General features: G+C 42.4%; 1 long non-coding RNA gene across 1 annotated transcript; it reads left to right on the forward strand.

Annotated features, from left to right (window-relative positions):
- Positions 1 to 5704: 5704 nt before the first annotated feature.
- Positions 5705 to 9187, forward strand: LOC117366405. The gene is made up of 3 exons (XR_004540580.1): positions 5705 to 5765; positions 6817 to 6945; positions 8977 to 9187. It is a non-coding gene; the product is annotated as an uncharacterized LOC117366405 (long non-coding RNA).
- Positions 9188 to 13045: the final 3858 nt, after the last annotated feature.

Below are 13045 nucleotides of genomic sequence, written 5' to 3' on the forward strand. Positions count from 1 at the left end.
AGCGGAGAAGGAGCAGGGATAGCTGTGGCAGGGAGGTGTATGGCTCGTTGATGCCGGGTGTCACCGCCCCGGGCACCTCCTTCCTTCGCTACGCCACTGCTGTAAAATTGTCCCTGCTTCTACACGCATAAAATTACGTACAGAGATGTCATAGAATCTACTTTTGCAGGATAACGTGTGGAAGGATTCCTAGGAAAGAGGAACTTACAAGTGGAGACATAACATAATAGTTAGAATAACAAACTATGACCCAGGGAAGCTAGGTTCAAATCCCACCCACCACTCCTTGTGATCTTTGACAAGTCACGTGAAAGTGGGGTTACCAGACATCCAGGAAAACCCGGACTGAATTTCCAAAACTCGGCAGTTTGTACAGGTTTTGGGGAAAGCCTCAACAAGCTTTGGTCGTATCTGGAGGGCCTCTGAGGATGTGCGGATGAGCTCACACACATTCGCGCATGCTCCAGGCCCTCCAGACGCGGCCAGAGCTCGTCGGGGAAGAGAGGAGGCTTTGTGGGGGCAAAGTTGAGGGCAGAATGGCGCGGGTCTGGAGGCCGAACTGGGCACGGCTGGAGGCGGAACGGGACGGGATCATGTATCTGGGGTTTTCTGGACTCTAATATGGTAACCCTACCTGAAAGGCAATTTTATAACAAGGCTAGGCAGTGGACACAGTGTGAATAAAACTCTGAGGGCCACCAAAAGATTTCAAGATTACACATACTAATAATTTTGTAAACCCCCTTGACCTGCTTGTTCATGTTGGGTATTAAACATTAAAAATTAATATTGGAGTTTATCCATAAGGACTGCAAAGTAGATTTCATCTGTTAGTTTATCAATAAATGTAATTGTTTTCCATGTATCCAATAAAATTATGTTGTCCTTAGCATAGCTAGGTAGTCTGATACTTAATACTTGAGAAAGTCGCATAGGGGACATAATTATATAGTTATTAGTGCATTCTATGCAGTATTTTATGATTTACCAATTGTATTGCACTATCAAAGTTTGAAAATCAATAAAGATTTAGACCAAAAAAAAAAATCAAAATTAATATTAATATTAACATTCATTGTACAGCACTTCAAGGACACATTTTAAAAACTCTCACTTTATTTCGGATTGTCAACAATAGCAAATTCCATAAATGAGACACCTGAGTAACACACTATGTTACATCCAGATATTCAGTGGTAGATTTATAGTCTAAGTCAGGGGTAGACTTATAGTCTAAGTCAGGGGTCTCAAAGTCCCTCCTCGAGGGCCGCAATCTAGTCGGGTTTTCAGGATTTCCCCAATGCATATGCATGAGATTTATGTGCATGCATATGCTTTCAATGCATATTCATTGGGGAAATCCTGAAAACCCGACTGGATTGCGGCCCTCGAGGAGGGACTTTGAGATTCTTGGTCTAAGTGGTTTACACTCAGGTACTCCAGCATTTTCCCCTATCTGTCCTAGTGGGCTCACGCTCTATATAATGTACCTAGGGCAATGGGGGATTAAGTGACTTGCCCAAGGTCACAAGGAGCAGTGTGGGGTTTGTACCCACAACTTTAGGGTGCTGAGGCTGTAGCTCTAATCACTGCACCACACACTCTCCCTGTGCTGAATATCAACCCCATAGTAACAACCCTCCCCTCCCCCACACACAAATATTCATAACAAATTGTTCCACTTGATAAAGTTATATTAAGATTCAATAGAGAACTCACTTTTACTGCAGCGATAATTTTTTTTTTTTTTTTAAAGAAGAACAGTAATATGGAAAATGACATGCAAACGAGGAATTCTCCCAATTTCCAGTGCATTAATGAACCAAAATTGTAAACTGCATGCTAATATGCTCCAGCTAACACAATTAAGCATTCTGGTGTGGTTCATTACAAAAGGTAGGTTGTGAAAGCCACATCTCAAGAGAAATAATGCCAGAATAGCAATAACAGTTGCAGAGAGGTATTGCAACCTTAATAACTGGCTCAATAAAGCTGAGGAGTAATTGTGGGTGATCTTTTTCCAGTATGGAATAATTGGCTGCATGATGGCTATTATTATAAAGGCAGAGAAGGGCAGAGAGCGAAGAAAAGAGAAGCAAGTAAGAGACAAAGACAAGGGGAGAATTCGAGGAACAGAGTAACATAGTAAATGACGGCAGAGAAAGACCAGAATGATCCATCCAGTCTGCCCCAACCATACCTGCTCCATAAATTAATTTAATTTAAATGGTCCTTTTTCTTAGATATTTCTGGGCCAGAAACCCAGTGCCCAGCCACTAGTGTGCTTAGGTTCTATCTGCTGGAGTCTCCATCAAAGCTCACTCCAGCCCATCTTAACCATCCCAGCCATCGAAACCCTCCCCAGCCTGTCCTCAACTGAATGTTCATATATGGGACACAGGCTGTGCAAGCTTGCCCAGTACTGGCCTTAGTTCCTACGATGTATAACCATTATTTTCTGATTAGAGATCCTCTGTGTTCATCCCACGCTTGTTTGAACTCTGTCACCGTTTTCTTCTCCACCACCTCCCTCGGGAGCACATTCCAGGTATCCACCACCCTCACCATAAAGAAGAATTTCTTAACACATTAGTATCAAGAGTCACAGAAGAGAAGAGGAAATTTTAGGCCTAAGGTAGCTTATAAGGGAATTCTAACCAGCATGCAAATATTGAATTAGCTAACCAGACATCCAGAAACATTCCATGTTTCCCGTGGTGGATGCATGCAGCTGACAGAAACAAAAAAAAGCAGTGGCAGAATCCAGCAAAGCTTATGCAAGGTGAAGAAAAGCAGACTTGCAAATGAACCAAATCACAATGAATAAAGAGTAAAATAAGAAAGCTATTAAAACAAATTATTTACAGGAAAAGATAAGTCCTCAACTCTTTAGCCCATGCCAATGCGAGCAATACTACAAAACAGTTATCAGATAAGCAAAACATTCATTTTACAAAGCTTCAGTAAGCATTAGTGTGTGCTTACCACAGATAAAAATGGACTTACCACAAGCCAGGCTGAGGTGACAAAAATTATGTTTTTCCTCTAGAATAAATCAAAACTTTTAAGCCAAAACATTTTATTCCAATTACTAGGGCTAGGATACATGATTGTAAAGCAAGTGGGGTTGATGTTCAGCTAGGTTTCCAGACGTCTGGATTTCCCCAAACAATGTCTTCCTTTTGAGGACATGTCCTGGATCCAGACGGCTTTTCAAAACCCAGCACTTTGTCCTGGTTTTGAAAAGCTTCCAACAAATCCCCGTCGGGGATCCGCGCATGCACGGATGCCCTCCTGACCGACGAGAGCAGGCAGCGGGGGAGGGGGCTGGGCGGGGCTAGGATGGGATTAGGGGCGGGACTGGGGCATAACAGGGTGGGGATGGATGGAACTAGGTGGGTCAGGGGAGGGCGGGTCTAGGGGGTCCAGATTTTCCATTTGGAAAATCTGGTAACCCTATTCAGCCTGCATTGACAAGCAACTTATTACCTGTGTCTCAACCACGGGCTGAACTAAGTCTAGATCAGGGGTCTCAAAGTCCCTCCTTGAGGGCCGCAATCCAGTCGGGTTATCTGGATTTCCCCAATGAATATGCATGAGATCTATGTGCATGCACTGCTTTCAATGCATATTCATTGGGGAAATCCTGAAAACCCAACTGGATTGCAGCCTTCAAGGAGGGACTTTGAGATCCCTGGTCTAGATACAGTGGCGTAGTAAGGGGGGCATAGGGAGTGGGATGGACCACCCCAAGAGCCATTTTGGTGGGGGCGCCAGCATCTCTCCTCCTATCCGTCCCTTTCCCCCTCTTATCTCTTTAACTCATTGTTGGCTTGATCAGCAACTCCAACCTACTGCCTGTGTTAGGTTTGCCAGATTTTCCAATTGGAAAATTCAGACCCCCCTAGACCCACCCCCCAGGCCCGCCCAGTTCTGCTCATCCCTGCCCTGTAATGCCCTACTCCTACCCCCGTCCCGCCATAGCCCTGCCCCCTGCTGCCGACTCTTGTCAGGCAGAGAGGAAGTCCACGCATGCGCGGATGACATCACGCATATGCATGTGTATGCGTGACATCATTGCGTTGCATCCGCGCATGCACGGACTTCCTCCCTACTCGGCGCGATTTGAGGAAGCTTTTCAAAACCCAGGACAAAGTGCCGGGTTTTGAAAATCCGTTCAGACCCCTGGACATGTCCGGGGAAATCCGGACATCTAGTAACCCTAGCCTGTGTCGACCTTGGCTCTCTCTCTGAAGTCACTTCCTGGTTGAGGCACTAGAAAATGACATCAGAGGGAGAGCCGTGGCCGGTGCGGGCAGCAAGTTAGAGATGCGGCTCATGCCAGTGAAGAGTTAGAGGTGTGGGGGAAGGGAAGGCATGCACAAGGTAGGGTTGGGGGGCATGGAAGAGGGCGCCATTGCCCTGGGCGTCTCCTACCCTTACTTTGCCACTGCCTAGATATTCAAAGCTAGGATAGGGCTGCCAGATTTTCCAATTGGAAAATCCAACCCCCACCTAGACACACCCCCAGGCCCGCCCAGTTCCGCTCATCCATGCCCTGTAATGAATCTGGGAGTAAATGTCTTGCCCAAAATTACAAGGAGTATAGATTAAATTTTAACTTTGGCTTCCCTGGTTCTCAGCCTGCTCCTCTACTAGGCTATTAATCCATGTTATTTTAATCTCTTTTATCAGATATTGAGGGGGAATTTTTGATAGTGTGTTTAAAGTCTGACTTTGGACGTTTCCCATAAGACGTCCAAAAGTCTGGGCAGGGAAACATCCATTTTCGAAACCACTATATGTCCAATTTTTTAATATATATATATATATTTAATATGACCTTTTTAGACGTCTTGGCCCTTAAGACATCTAGCTTTTTTTGCCATTTTTTCAAATACAAAAACATCCAAGTTCAAATCGCACCCATTTGGATGTGGGAAGGACCAGCACCTTAATGGACTGACCAGCATCTTAGTAGACTGGCCACACAGACATCCCAGCAGTGCAGTGAAGTACCCTCACATAAAGGTACACATTTCACCTGAACCGCCTTTTAGTATATGGTGATCCCTCTAAAACTCCCTCAAAATCTATTATACCAATCTGTCTACCATCCCAATAGCCCTTACGCCTGCAGGTGGCACCTATATGGCAGTACAATAGGTTTTGGGTGGTTAGAGTTGCTTATGGTTAGGGTAGTGGTTAGAGTGGCTTATGGGCCTGGGTCCTCCTCTCTGTGGTTCACTAGCCCACCCACCAGGCTACTTAAGACATCTCTGTACTCCTCTACTAGGCTTTCCCATACCTGGTGCTGCTGTTCAAGAGACCAGGGCTGTGGAGTCGGTAGATAAATGTTCCGACTCCGACTCCTCAGTTTTTTGTACTTCAGACTCCGACTCCGACTCCAGGTACCCGAAATTTCCTCCGACTCCGACTCCATAGCACTGGTTAATTTTCAGATCGTTAAAATGGAATGTCAAGTTGAGAGAAATGAGCATTTTCGACACCACCTTCTTTTTGCTTTTAATCAAGGTTCTAAGGCCGTAGAAGCTGCTCGCAACATTTGTGCTGTGTATATAGTGGGTGCTATAGCTGAAAGAATCGCTCGTGATTGGTATGCCAAGTTCAAAAATGGAGTCGGTAGATAAATGTTCCGACTCCGACTCCTCAGTTTTTTGTACTTCTGACTCCGACTCCAGGTACCCGAAATTTCCTCCGACTCTGACTCCTCGACTCCGACTCCACAGCCCTGCAAGAGACAGGTATGTACTGTTTAATTTACATCTTTGGGGGTGGGAGGAGGGTCAGTGACCACTGGAGGAGTGTAGGAAGCCATACGTTCATCTCTCCAGTGATCATCTGGTTAGTTTGGGTACCTTTTGGCCCTTACTCACTTTTAAAACAGACCTACTTCTGAACGTCTAAATGTCGCCCCGGGCATCTTAAAAAAAAGTTTTGATTATCCCTGCAAGATGTCAAAATGCTAAGCCCGTCCAAATCCCACCCAAAACACACCTCTTACATGCCCTCATAACATTTAGATGTCCTGGAGGGTGAATGCCCTGCAAGACATCTAAAAAATTAGCTTCGAAAATTGGCACTTGGACGTTTGGGCGATTCATGGCGGTTTATTCCTTTTTTGGACGTTTTTCTCTTTTGGAAATGAACCCCCATTTAATTTTTGTTATTTATAATGGTTTGTAATAACTCTTGTTATCTACTTCAAATGCCCTGTGCACGTGAAAAGGCAGAATGCATGTTTTTAAATTGCATTACATTACTGGAATGTTCTATATGTAGGGCTTCCAAAGGCTGACATTTGAATTTTAGAAATAATTCAGAATACTTCAGCTCGTCTTTCTTTAGGACTCTGTCATTGTGAACCCGTCAAACCTGCTTAATTCCACCTTCACTGGCTTCCAATTACCTGGCAAGCTAAATTCAGGATTGCATATTTTAAATATATTATGCAGAGTTGTTCTCTCTCTCTCTCGAAACTTGAGTCCTTCCTTGAAAGCTGCACATCTGCCCTGCGCTCACGCCAGATAATTTCCCATTTCTTGCCTTGTACTTTGCCTTTATAAATTTGACAGTTTGATTTTATCTAACCTGCTGCGACAAGTACATATAAATAAATAAATGACCATGGAAATGGCACTAGTAGGGTTAGGTCAAATGTTTAGATGCTCTAACCTTAAAACAGCTCGTTATAAAGTCAACTGGAGATTTTGCTTAATCGACTTAAATAAACAAGCTCCACGAGAATAAGTTCATTCCTCTTTTTAGTATTATGCACAATGATACTTCTCGCAGGTCTACTGGTAGCGCTTGGGCTTTTGGGGCCAAGAAGACGCGGCCGTATCCCGCTTACCCCGAGGCACAGAGCCAGAGAGGGAACCTCCCTCCGCGGTGACCCGACACTCGGATCCCTGCCGGCCGAAGGTGAGGGAAAAGTTTTTTTTTGTTTGTTTGTTTTTGTTGTTGTTGTTGGTTTGTTCAGTCGAGGGTGAGCGGGAGGGAAGTCGCGTCCGCCTCGTGTGAGGTCGGATCGAGAGGGGCGACCCCCTTTCCGCTCACCCCTAATCTATCCTACCCCTCCCACCCCTACACCTAGCCTATTGGCCCCAAGGCTTCGACCGATTTGTCTTCGCTCCTCCCTATGTGGCTCGGAGCTTGTTTTTACTTCTCGTTCCCATTATATAATGCGTCTTGTAAATTCATCCGTTGGTGAAACAACCCCCCTCTTTTTCAAAGGTACGCTATGCTTTTTAGCGCACATTATCGTGTGCTAAACATGTACTAAATGCTAATGCATGCATGTTATCCTATGGGTGCATTAGCAGTTAGCGCATGTGTTGTAAAGGAGGGCCAAAGTATTAATTTTTTTATCTGCTAGAAGTTCATAAAATATTTGTAAATCCAAAGCAATCAAAAAAACCATATTTTTTTTTTTATCTTACCAGAGTGGAAATATAAAGATTTTTTTTTTTAAATGTATTTGCATTATTTTTTTTTTTTTTTAATTGAAATTTATTAATGTATCCAAACAAGTATACAGGATATGGGAATTTACACAAAAAATATAGAAATATTATTTCTTAATACAACTTAAATCAGTCATAGAAAATCAGAAATCCCATCAAGCTCACATCATTGAGGAGAAAGAATTATATTACATAATAACATAAAATTTAGTAATCAATAAGAGATAACACCCATAATTTTATAGAGGCATTTAACTATTTAAACTCCTATTTTCATTGAAATTGTCATAACCAAGAAAGGAAAATTCTACCCCAACTTACAAAAAGGGGGGTTACTAAGAATGGATCAAAATATATGTAATCCTTATCCTGAAAAGTTATCAAACACTTACACGGAAATTTCAGAAAAAATGTGGCACCGGATTCCACTACCTTAGATTTCAAAGCCAAAAAAGCTTTTCGTCTAAGTTGGGTTACTCTTGCCACATCTGGAAATATTTGGATTCTAGCCCCACAAAACATTGCCTGTTTATTTTTAAAATATAGATTCATTATCAGTACCTTATCAGTACATATTTGCATTGTTATTATTTTTTTTTATCTTTAGACTGTTTTAGTCACATTTCAATTTCATAATGAGTTGTTAATTTTGCATATTTTACAGTTTTTGTCTTTTTTGTATTAGTGGAGATTTTGCTGTTAATATTTTTACAGTATATCTTTAGATGGTAACTCAGTTGTATACATTTTTAATCCTTTCTGTTGTTTGTTTTAATCATTTCAGGTTTCAAGTTTATTTAAAAATGTGATTAATTGCCTAATCATAACTTTAAGGCAATGTACAATACTAAGGGGCTCATAATAATAATTTTAAAAAAGTCTAGAAAGTGGCCTAAATGGGTACCTTGGACGATCAAAAAGCCTGGTCAATCAAGCACCCATAACCAAAGCTGGTTTTAGATGTATCTAAAACCAGCTTAGGCCTTTCCCCTGCTTCTAAACGCATAGAGCAAAAAGAGGCGTTTTTAGAGGAGGGGAAAGGGCGGGAGGTGGGACGACCTAGACATAGGCGTTCAGCAGGTATAACCAAAAGTTTAGGCAGGTTGCCTAGCCGACACGTATATGTTTTGACTTAGACCAAGTCAAAACAGGTATAAATGCCAAAAAAGGGGCCGCTGAGCTGATCGTGGCTGCCACGATGAACTCAGCGGCCCCGGCAAACTGCCCCCTCCCCCCACCGCAACCATCGTGGCAGAACAGATGGCTCATCTCTCCTGCCGAAATGGTGATCGCCCACCCCCCGAAGCGCTTCACTTCAGGGTGAGGATCACGGCAGGGGATGGGAACAGTGATAATTTTTTCCCCCGTGTAATTTTCTAATCCAGACATTTTTGGGCTGCCATAGCTAATGTTGACCTTTAAGGTCTTGCTGTATTTATGGAGCCTGCAACAATCTAAATAATTGCACTGAAAATATATCTAATTTCAGGCAAGAAGATTGAATCAGCATGTTACCATGGATGTGCTACTGTTTTATGACAACAGTAAATAGATGCATTATATTTGAACCATGCGTGTGGTTGCTATCAGAAAGAAAAAATCAGCGTGAAGTCGATCATAATCTGTAGCAATCTAAAACTAACTTCTCCAATTAGAACGATGCAAATTATAGGGACCATATTTTTTTTTCTGTGATCTATCACATTTATAACGTGTTGTTTAATTCTTATAGCATATGATGCTTCAAATATACAACATGTGTAGCTGTGTCATTGGTTATGCATATAGAAGCTGATTCTATAAAGGACACCTAAAGTAAGGTGTATCTTAGGCGCATAACTTAGGGGTCCTTTTATTAAGGTGCGCTAACCGATTTAGCATGCGCTAAATGCTAAGACATGTTATAATATCTGTAATGCACTGCCATTGTCTAAAATTCAAAGTTTAATAAAAAAAAAAAGAATTGGGAGATAGGCACTTATCTGATTCAATAAAAGATAGGCACCTATCGCAATGCGCTTATTGGCATCTATCACCTAAATAGGTGTTTCTATGGGTGGAGCGCGAGTTAGGGGCCACTAAGCGCGGTTCTCCTAAATCTTAGGCGCCTGAAATGTAGGCCTTTAAAACCCTCACCTACATTTCAAGTTCAAATTCAATTTATTCGATATACAGCAAATCTAAAACCAAAGGCACATCCAAGCGGTTTGCAATAGAAATATAATAAAAGAAATAAGAATAAAGACTAAAAGGATTAGGTAGCAAAAATTAGACTAAGTACAAATTTCCCCAACAGGCAAAACAATAGGGAGAACACGAGGAAAGGGAAGAATTGGGAAGTTACAATAAAAACCAACAACAGATGATTGGGGAAAGGGAAGGGATGAGCAATATGGTGGGGAAGGAGGACTTTTTTTTTTTTTTTTAATCTTTATTGATTTTCCATTACTAACAAAAAGTGCAACACAATATTCATATCAGTAACATTAAGAAATAATCACTTAAATTCAATCAGTAGCAATGCAACAATATAAGACCCCCCCACCCCACAATTACATCAAGGAATCACACTAAATATATATCCCTCCCCTCCCTCCCCCGCTAGATGTATCTGAATTATACCAACAAAAAGAAGGATAAAAGAACTATAACAGTTGTACAAAAGACGTTAATGGACCCCAAACTAAGTTAAGCATCTTAGAATGCTTTTGTATGTTGGCATTCATTTTCTCTTACCTATAGTTTAAACATAAGCTCGACCACCAAAAAGAAAAATTAAGACGATCACAGTTTTTCCAATTTCGAGTTATCTGTATGGCTACAGATTTTTGATTCAGCCCACACAAATTGAGAACTGCAATAGTAAAGGCTGGATGTGGCTTTGACGGAAAAAAAAATGAAAGTTAAGAGCACAAAACCGAGGAGAAATAGTAGGCCTTTAATTGATTTTTCAGAACGGAGATAGTAAGGCGAGGAATTCCAGAGAGCGGGAGCCACGACTGAAAATGAGGAATTCCGATGAAAGTCAAGGAAAGGTTGTTGAAATGAAGGGACAACTAATAACTGTTGCTGTGGCGAGTATGGAACGAGGAGACTGACCCCCCCCCTCTTACTAAGGTGCACTAACCGATTAGCGCGCTAATCGAATTAGAATGCGCTAAACGCCAATGCGTCCTTAGGCTAAAATGTGCGCATTAGCGTGTAGCGCGTGTGTTACCGTGTAGTGCACGCTAACCGGTTAGCGCACCTTAGTAAAAGAGGGCCTAAATAAAAAGGAAGGGAGACTGCTTGATAGGATTTGATGAGAGAGAATGTTAAATTTAATGGTTTGTTTAATGGTGTAATCTGTGAAAAAATGTGCACACTGCCCAGATAAATATAACTCACTGAAATTTCATTGATTTGCACTATTTTTTTTTTTTTGTATTGCATTCTTTTGCAAAAAAAATTAGAAGTGCGGTTAGTTTCTGTAGTGAACGTTCACACAAGATTAAATATATGTGAAAGTACATGCTGGATTTTTGTGATGCAAAATTATGCCAAGTGTTACATACCTGTATATTTACTGTATATACATAAATTAGGAAATTAACATGAAAAAAATGTGTTCAAGGGCTGGTCTTTGCAAACTATATAAGAGGTAAACAAGGGCAGGCTGACGAATTCACAAAAGGCCTGCATGCAAATGGCGATGATCGTTGACACGCCCCCCCCCCCCCCCCCACTGCATGGATCGCTAGAGAGCGATCCCAACGCATTCGCAGACCATCTGCCCATGTGTCTAGAGCAGCAACTTTAAAAAAAAAACAACTTTCTGGCCCAGTGAGCCCATGGTTTTAACCCGCTTTAAACCCGCGGGTTAAAACCCCGGGCTCACAGTGCAGGGAAGGGCTGGAGATCAGGGCTGAGACGAGGCAGAGAGCAGATCGGGGCAGGCACGAGAAGGGCAGAGAGCAGATCGGGGTAGAAAAGCAGGGCAGTCGGAAAGGACCTGAGCGACTGGTCCTCAGCAGTCGCTTCCTTTTGGATCGGCCAGCCCAGTCGGTGTTCCCTGAAAAGTTTTGTGAATCGCGTCCCTGCCTACTGTGCATGCCATTTCCCTTCATTTGCATGCACGGATCGGAATCGAATCAGAGAGGTTAGTGAATCGAGTCGAGGTCGCAAACCGATCGGTACACAATCGATTTGCTTTGTGAATCTAGCCCATAGTCAACATTTTGAGCCAATGTGGCAAAAGGTTGGAGCGAGGGGGGGGGAGTTCTCTTCTGCTTAAATCACTAGACTATCAGTAAGTGCTGGGAAGGCTGGAAAAGGGTTGGATGATGCATTTGGAAGGAGCATGTGATGAGAGGATAGGGTCTACCAAATATAGCAGATTGTCAGTCTCTGCAGAAACACCAAGGTTCCAAATAAGGAGTAGAGGAAACCAGGTCTTCAAACCTAAGAAAACTTTACATGGCCTGTGTTGAGTCATGCAAATGTTTAATTTATAGGGTTGCGATTAAAGTTTACTTTGGCTTGAAGATCTGGTTTCCTCTGCTCCTTGAAGAGAGAATAGGGTCTGTCTTGAGTAAAAGTCAAAGCTAAGCAATGGAGAAAAAAACTTATTTTCAACCCAGCAGGAGTCCTAAGAAAATTTCTAAAACGTTATGAAAATGATAGGCTCCTCTAAATATCTGGCAGTCTTTGAACTTGAATATCAATTGCATTGAATATCTATGCAAAAATGTGCTCAGAGACCTGGAGACTGTACCCAGAGAATGCTCCCCATATACAGCCTCTCCATCCAATCATAGCATATTTAATATAGTGTTAAGAACATAAGAACATAAGAAGTTGCCTCCACTGGGTCAGACCGAGGTCCATCTCGCCCAGCGGTCCGCTCCTGCGGCGGCCCATCAGGTCTGCGACCTGTGAAGTGGTTTCTGACCACTTTTATAACCTACCTCAAGTTCTATCTGTACCCCTCTATCCCTTTATCCTCCAGGAACCTATCCAAACCCTTCTTGAACCCCTGTACAGAATTCTGGCCTATCACTTCCTCCGGAAGCGCGTTCCATGTGTCCACCACCCTCTGCGTAAAAAAGAATTTTCTAGCATTTGTTCTAAACCTGTCCCCCTTCAATTTCTCCGAGTGACCCCTAGTGCTTGTGGCTCCCCTCAGTTTGAAGAATCTGTCCTTATTTACTCTCTCTATGCCCTTAAGGATTTTGAGGTTTCTATCATGTCCCCTCTAAGTTTCCTTTTCTCCAGGGAGAACAGTTGGAAAACGGTACTAGACCTTTAATAATCAAATACGGTCAAAACCAACTAAAACACTTGTCTTATCTTGAAGGTTCCGATGAGAAATTTCATGATTTGTCCCTGCGTCAGGGAACCTTATTGCTGAATAGATGATAACTGCTCAAATCAATAATCGGACTCGGGTCTCTCAAAATGTCAGCTGGACTTCAAAAGCGACTTACTATGTCCACTGACGCAGGGATGAAACGTGACGTTTCACTTCGGAACCTTCAAGACGAGATAAGTGTTTTAGTTGGTTTTGACCTTATTTGATT

Source organism: Geotrypetes seraphini, chromosome 9 (assembly GCF_902459505.1).
Source record: "Geotrypetes seraphini chromosome 9, aGeoSer1.1, whole genome shotgun sequence".
In the NCBI taxonomy this organism is placed as follows: domain Eukaryota; kingdom Metazoa; phylum Chordata; class Amphibia; order Gymnophiona; family Dermophiidae; genus Geotrypetes; species Geotrypetes seraphini.